Source organism: Dermacentor andersoni, chromosome 4, assembly GCF_023375885.2.
Source record: "Dermacentor andersoni chromosome 4, qqDerAnde1_hic_scaffold, whole genome shotgun sequence".
Classification (NCBI taxonomy): Eukaryota; Metazoa; Arthropoda; class Arachnida; order Ixodida; family Ixodidae; genus Dermacentor; species Dermacentor andersoni.
Genome location: NC_092817.1, coordinates 159,906,173 through 159,913,204, shown reverse-complemented (window position 1 = coordinate 159,913,204; position 7,032 = coordinate 159,906,173). Strand labels below are relative to the sequence as shown.

The 7,032-nt window shown below is 44.0% G+C and overlaps 1 long non-coding RNA gene across 1 annotated transcript; it reads left to right on the top strand.

Annotated features, from left to right (window-relative positions):
• The first annotated feature begins 225 nt into the window (after positions 1-225).
• Positions 226-4,374, top strand: LOC140217164 (uncharacterized). Its single transcript, XR_011893673.1, has 3 exons — positions 226-321; positions 2,569-2,711; positions 3,674-4,374. It is a non-coding gene; the product is annotated as an uncharacterized lncRNA (long non-coding RNA).
• The last annotated feature ends 2,658 nt before the right edge of the window (positions 4,375-7,032 follow it).

Genomic DNA, 7,032 nt, shown 5'->3' with positions numbered 1-7,032 from the left:
GCTTCAACTGTAGGTGGCTGGCCCCGAACATGGCAATGTATCATTCATGCACGCTGAGCAAAGAACACATCGTTTTGCTTCTAAGAGAACAGGCCGCCGCAGTTCAAAGGAACGCGTAGCGAGCGCTCTACTTTTTCACTCGGAGTGGCTCCACCGCGCGCGCGCGCGCTCAAGATCGCGGAACAACACAACACCGGAGAAAGGTGATCCGTCCAGCGAGCAAAGGCCAGCCGAGGGAGATCGTGTGTCAGCCATCTCGCGTCGCCACGAAAACACGACAGTCGTTCGTCATGCCTTGGATATAACAACAAATCCTCCACGGTAAGTGAATTCTAACTTAGGTGCACATTCTCCGTATATGTCATGCTATTGAAAGGAAGTCGTCGCTGCGCTTAGGCGACGCGATTGACAAAGGACTAGGCGTACGCGCTGTCTCTCGATGTCAATCGAAAAAGCCAGTCGTCGCGATAACTGCATGTGATTTTATCACTTTGCCGTTGTCCGTAAGAACTTTAAAAATCACAAACGCTGCCAGAACTATGGTATGTTCAATAAGACGCCAGGCGAGAGGACGCTTAAAATGGTTAGTTCACCAGCCCGTGATTCCGAGCCTATGCGGAGCGTGATTAGCGTGCGTTTTGTGTGTTTGAATTTATTCAGTTTGGCAGTCTACTGTGTACGGAACGCTGTTGAACTAAGGAATCACATAACAGAAGGCGTCATTTTGCTGGCAGCATGCTTTTTTTTTTATAAATAAACCGCGCGCTTGACGGTGTCTCGCGCAGGGGGAATCTGCGACCACTGAAGTTGCGTGCAGCACCAGTGCTGCATGCTGCATTCAGCTGCATGCTGCAAGAGGTCAGTTGGGCGCGTTATCTTGAACTTACTGAAAACGCATGAGGAATCCATGTTTTATGCTGAAAAAAGTATAAACCCCATGTAAGCGATCTTGCGCGCGGCAGCTACAAGCGACGCGACGGAGATGGCTGTCGCGTTCGCTCGTCGCGTACATGTCGTACTCCGTGCGAGCGACGATTTTGAGCGACGCCTCCCCGGTGTTGCCGGCATGAGGGCTGCAGTCACGCGTGACGCGTGCTTTAGTAATTTACGTTGATGTATTTTACTATAAAAAGTAGCATAAAATATTTCCGGAGGTCTTGCAGTACGTTCTTATCCTTGCACGTATAAAAATTGAATCATTTGCTCGTTCCGCGCGACAATCGGTAGTATTTGAGCGATGTATGTACATCCAGTTCCGGCGTCGCGTTATTGGCTAGTCGCTCATAGCACTTCTGGGCGACGAGCGACGATTTCTAGATTTCCACAACCGAGCCATCTGTTCAAGCGACGGCCCGTTTTGTCGCTCGAAGCCGTCGCTCGTCGCCGTCGCGCACTAAATCGCTCTCACAGTGTTTATCCCTAAGACTGAACTATTTTTGCTCATGTTGAAATGGTGTGATTATAGGTCTGGTTTTGTCTCCTGTTGCGGTTTTCGTGCACGGTGCGAAACTGAAAGGATGCTTATGTCTACGAACTCGGTGAATTGTCGAGCAGCTAGTTATGCATCGGTATCGAATATAACGGCTGCTGTGTGGAATTACAATTGCAGGGGCGCTTTGCATACGCTTATTGTTTTGGACATGCCTGTGCATTTGCTAATATGAGTTGGCGTGTCAGAGTTATGTCATATGAACAGCTAAATCAGCCTTCCTCTGGGGGTTACAAGCGTAATGTGTGCATTTTGCTATAGCATGGCAGATCAAGATGTGTTTATCGCTTGAATATTTTTAGTAGAGAAATAAAATATCAAAATAAAATGTTGCTTTAATTCCGTGTTACCAGTCTGTCGTACACAGAACAATAGGTTTGTGTAATAAACTAATAACTGCGGTTTAACTGCAACTTTTACATGCCTACAAGAATCTAAAATGCTAGATTTCAAACTGCAGCAGTAGTCGGGTCTGTCAAAAATGAACTCCACTGCGCACCTCATGCATGAAAATAAGTCCATGCCTTTTAGTAAGCTTAGATGCAGGCCGCAGTGAACTTGTTAGTATTGAAATGTGGGTAAGCTTGCTATAACAAGCCTTGTTGCCCTTTTTTATAGGCACATCCATATATCCATTGAGCTGAAGGACAATATTTTCATCCCTACTGAGCATCATGTTTGCAGCTATAATCCTCAAATTATGGCTTCAGCCACAACCAGGGATGGTGCGGGGGGGGGCACACCGGGCACGTGCTTAGGATGTGTCACAAGTGGTGTTTGCGATACACCAGACTCATGACAGACCTATGACGTCTGAAAATGACCAATATTCTATTCATTAGCAGGAGTATTCTAACATTCATGAAAAACAAGGATGAACTGTGGTTTATTTGTTTTTTTGCTTAAATCTAAAAATTGAAGTTAGTTTAGCAGTTGACTGTTGCAGTCATTTGGATGTTTTGCATGCATTTCACTAGGAAGACTAAGAGCTAAGACTTTTTTATTGCCATGGCCTTGACTGTCTTGATGTTGTTTTGCACCATGCCCTTGTGTTGACTTTTGCATACGATATTTTTCAGGCACCCACTTTATATAACGCAAGAAGGCAGCTGCAAGGACACGAGGATGTGAAAGAGCCAATGCAGCGCGACTTCACGTAGTGCAGAGGAGCCAATGCCAAAAAATCAAAATACATTGGCATGTTATTTGGACAAGAAAACTAGTATGTGGGTATATTGAGTGTACCATTTGACCAAATGTCAACAAAATCAAGATACAGTATGTTACACGAAGATGAAAATTCTCACGTGCTCCAGGCAGTCATCTTAACATGGTATATTTATGTAATGTCTCTGATTGGAAAGTCAAATCAAGTATGCTCTCTGGAGACAAACACATAGCAGCAAGTGTCATTGAAAAGTTAAAAATGTGTTTTAAGAAAGCTGATTAGTTCTGAGAAGTGACTGCTTTTTGTCTTGCCTCTCAACAGATATATCCATGTGATAAAAAAATAGTGGTGCAATGAAATTGCATATTTGCTTAGCGACATGATACATACTTGCAATGAGCACGGTGCCTGTGTTTACTATAAAAAGCAACAGCCCATGCTTGGTTAGGTTAGGCCCACTACAACATGCAGGCATGGTGATTGGCGCTTTTTTTATTTCTGTGTCGTGAGGTTTATTGACGTGCGTATAGGTGCAGTGGCACGCAGTATGGCTAGTACAAAAGGGGGGGGGGCAGATATATGTAGCTCACTGTACACGACACAGGGCAAAGGAAATCCGTGTTCAGCAACTATGTTAAATGCCATGTATGTAAATTTTACAACGCTACTCATTCGAAGCGCGCACAGGTGCATATTCAAGAAAAGTTTTCCAGGGTGCATAATTTAGTGCGTAATTTACACTAATTTTTCTCTAACCACAAGACATAATAAATTGAATATACTGCACGGAAAAACCTAGAGCGAATTAAATTGTGTGTCAGCTTCGTGTGTATAAATATAGTCTTTCCTATGCATTAGGTTTTTTGCGTAATGCATTAACAGTTGACAGCCTATCTTATGATGTGTACTCTGTTTACATTACAGTTGTTTATTAGTTTACTCGTTTGTTTTGCGACTGATGAAATGCCGGCATGTATATATTTTCAACATTTGACATAACCCTGTATGTTTTGCAGGGACAACCCAGGACGTGCATTTCTCAGCACCCAGTCAACTGCCAAAAGTGACTCAAACACAGGCCACCAGTAAGTGGACATCAGTTGCAATTTCACATTATGCAGTTGGCGGCTGCCTTGTACGGAGGCTTTTTTTTTTAATGAGATGGTGATGTCGTTCTAATGTACATTTTGACCACAAAGGTGCGATCATGTCTCACAGAAGGCATATATGGCTGCTATTCTCTGCGAGGGACGTGTTCTCGTGTTCGTGAAGCATTTGTGTTTGGCAGTATTGTCGCCCAATGAGTCGGATATAAACACTAACTTGCCACTGCCGGCAAGTAGTTGCGAGAAACGCATTGTGACGCTGTAAAGTTATTTCATTAATTCGAAGGAAAGTTTTGCAGCAGGAAAAAAGGTTGCTATTCCAGGTAAACATGTCTTTCTCTCACAGGTTATTTAGCCAAACTGTGGATGCATGAAATTCGTGACTTATGAATAGATTTTAATTTATTCTTTAGTAATGCTTCTAAAAGAGACTAGAAATAGCATGTGACTACCTCTGCAATCAGCAGACCATACATTTACAGTCATAAGTGGCAGTTCCATGCAGTCTCGCACTTTATATAACCTTTCCTTTCAGCAACATTGGAACTGGTGGCTGCGCTTTCAGAAGGAGAAGTGCACTTGACACTGTATATGTATGTGTGAATTCGGTTTTCTTTGTATGTGTCGGCTCACTGACAAACAGTGCAAAAATCTGTTGTACCATGAGCCTGACGACGCCTTCTGCTGCTAGAAATGCGGCACTTCGTATTTTATAGTACTGCATGACATTTAAATCAAAGCTACCACATAAAATGATCAAGAAAACTAACCGCTGTTATAGCTGTTTTCCTCAAAGGAACGCTTGTCCTTTATGGGCTGTGTTAATCTGAGCTCTCCACCGATGTTTCAGTAGTATTATCCCTTAGTGAGTGAGAGATTGGGGGCAATTAATCGTGTTAGTGTTTAAGTGGTGTCCTAATTATGTGCATTTGTTCCAACAAAGTTGTCTAGATTACTTTATTGTGTAGTGTAAAGCTTATGAAACCATCAGCAACTACTGAGTTGCTAACACGCATATGGATTTGTCACTATACACGTGGAACTCGGCTGTACCACTGCAGTGCTGCGGAAATTGCCTTCACCAGCGGCTTTGCAACAGCTGTTTCGCAGCATGTCGGTATGTGTTAACTTATAATTATGTTGGGATGGGCTAGTATTATGGACCACTGCTACTCTGTATTGTGACAGATCCATATGATAAGAGATGTAATGGGCACAGCGAAAACCTTTGAATTTTTTACAATGGTACATAAACAGGCTCTCCTTTTCGTCACTGGTGCAGGAGAGAAGGGCATGCAGGCACTCCTGAATGTACATATATTTCAAAACATGAGAGAGACATACACACACACACACACACACACACACACACACACACACACACACACACACACACACACACACACACACACACACACACACACACACACACACACACACACACACACACACACGCGCCGCGCGCACACACACACACACACACACACACACACACACACAATTAAACTAAAGGCAGGGACGTTCCATCTTTCATCTTGAATTGACTTGTGCAGCGCAAAAATACAACACAGACCACAGAGAAGCACACATGTTAACAGGTTTGATACACACGTTAGTTCAGCAGATTTGATACTTCAAGTGTGCTATTTTACACAAGGGGGAAGGGAAAGGGGAGAAAATCCGAAAAAAAAAGTGGAGTGGAAAAAAAGGAATCGTACCAAAAAGCATGAGAAGCATCGCGCAGCCAGGATCACCAGCAGGACATCTAAAAAGCACTCTGATAAAATTACATACAGGACAACCTTACGTATAGTTTGTTTCAATCAACTCAGATCACATGCAGCCATTACTGCAATCAAGTTGTTTCCTTATGTCATATGAGGGAATGATGTGGGCCCAAACAACTGTTTAGAGCTTAAGGATTATGTTCCATTCTAGCCTCATTGCCTACTTTTTTATCATATTGTTATCAGCTGCTTATGTTAGGGACAAAAAGTAAGAGTACGAACTGTTTCCCGATTCGCCATTCCACACAACATGTCTTTGTGACTATATGTACATGCAGATGATCCATAGTTGAAAAATATTCAGTACAGTAGAATCTCATTACAAGATGCACTTGGTTGTAAGAGACATCTGAAAATGGTTTGGTTGGTTTTCCGATGTTTGCCACGTTAACAATACTGTATACAAGAGACACCTTTGTTACTAAGGATGACTTTTTAAGTATTCACTACTTCGAAGGGACACAACCTAGACACATTCACTTTGTGCACCTTGTGTGCTCCGAAGGGCGTAAAGATCACGCAATCCTTACACAAGTCAATCGCGCATGTCTCTTTGAGCATGAACCAGGAAAGGAGGGCAACGAGGACAGTGCAGGGCAGAAAGTGTCGGCAGTTGAAGCTGACGAGCGTCTAAGAGCACCTCAAAGGTACTGCGAGCAACAAGGCTTGCAAAGTGAAGTGTTTAAATTCCAGAAGTTGGGAAGGAAGCTAACACAATCTACAGTCACTAAAAAGCTGTGAATGTCTTCTTTAAAGGGCCCCTAAGCCACCGAGGTTGAAATTTAGTTGTGGTGTTGCAGTTCTACACAATAAGGCAATGAACAGGTAGCCACGAGAATTTTTCGAAACGGTGCAGTAATAGTGGAGCTACGTGTGTTTGATTATCGAAAAGTAGTCCCCACTCATTTTACTCTTTCATCTGCTACACGCCATATGGACAGTATCGTCTTTTCCTTGCCTAGTACACCTCCAGATGTTACGGGACAGGCCAACACCAACGAGCTCTGTTGCTGCCGCGCTGGCCCGTCGTCCTGCGAGGGGTGGCGCTAATACAACGGAACTGTATGGTGACTCGTGTTGAAGAGCCTCATAGGGAGACCCTTCTGTTGGCGTTTCTGTTCTTTGCCCCCATTGGCTGCCCACAATGGCATCGCGCGCAATGCGACGAGGAAGAAGGAGTGTGTGTATTTGCTTGCAGGCCTTGCCGGCAGTCGTACACTTTCGTTCGACCAATCGACAGCACCGGAAACTGGTGACATCATCAGAGACAGCCTGGTGACGTCAGGACAAACTGGGGGGTGCAGGATAGGTCCAGAGAGGCGCATGGGGTCATTTTCTTCATATTGTGGTGCTCCGGCAGTGCTACGCACTCTGACATTTGGCTTCGTCGATCGTGACAGCATTCTGATTTCGATACGCGTGTTTACTTGAAATGTTCAAAAAATGTCGAGAAGTGGTTTAGGGGCCCTTTAAGCCACCCTG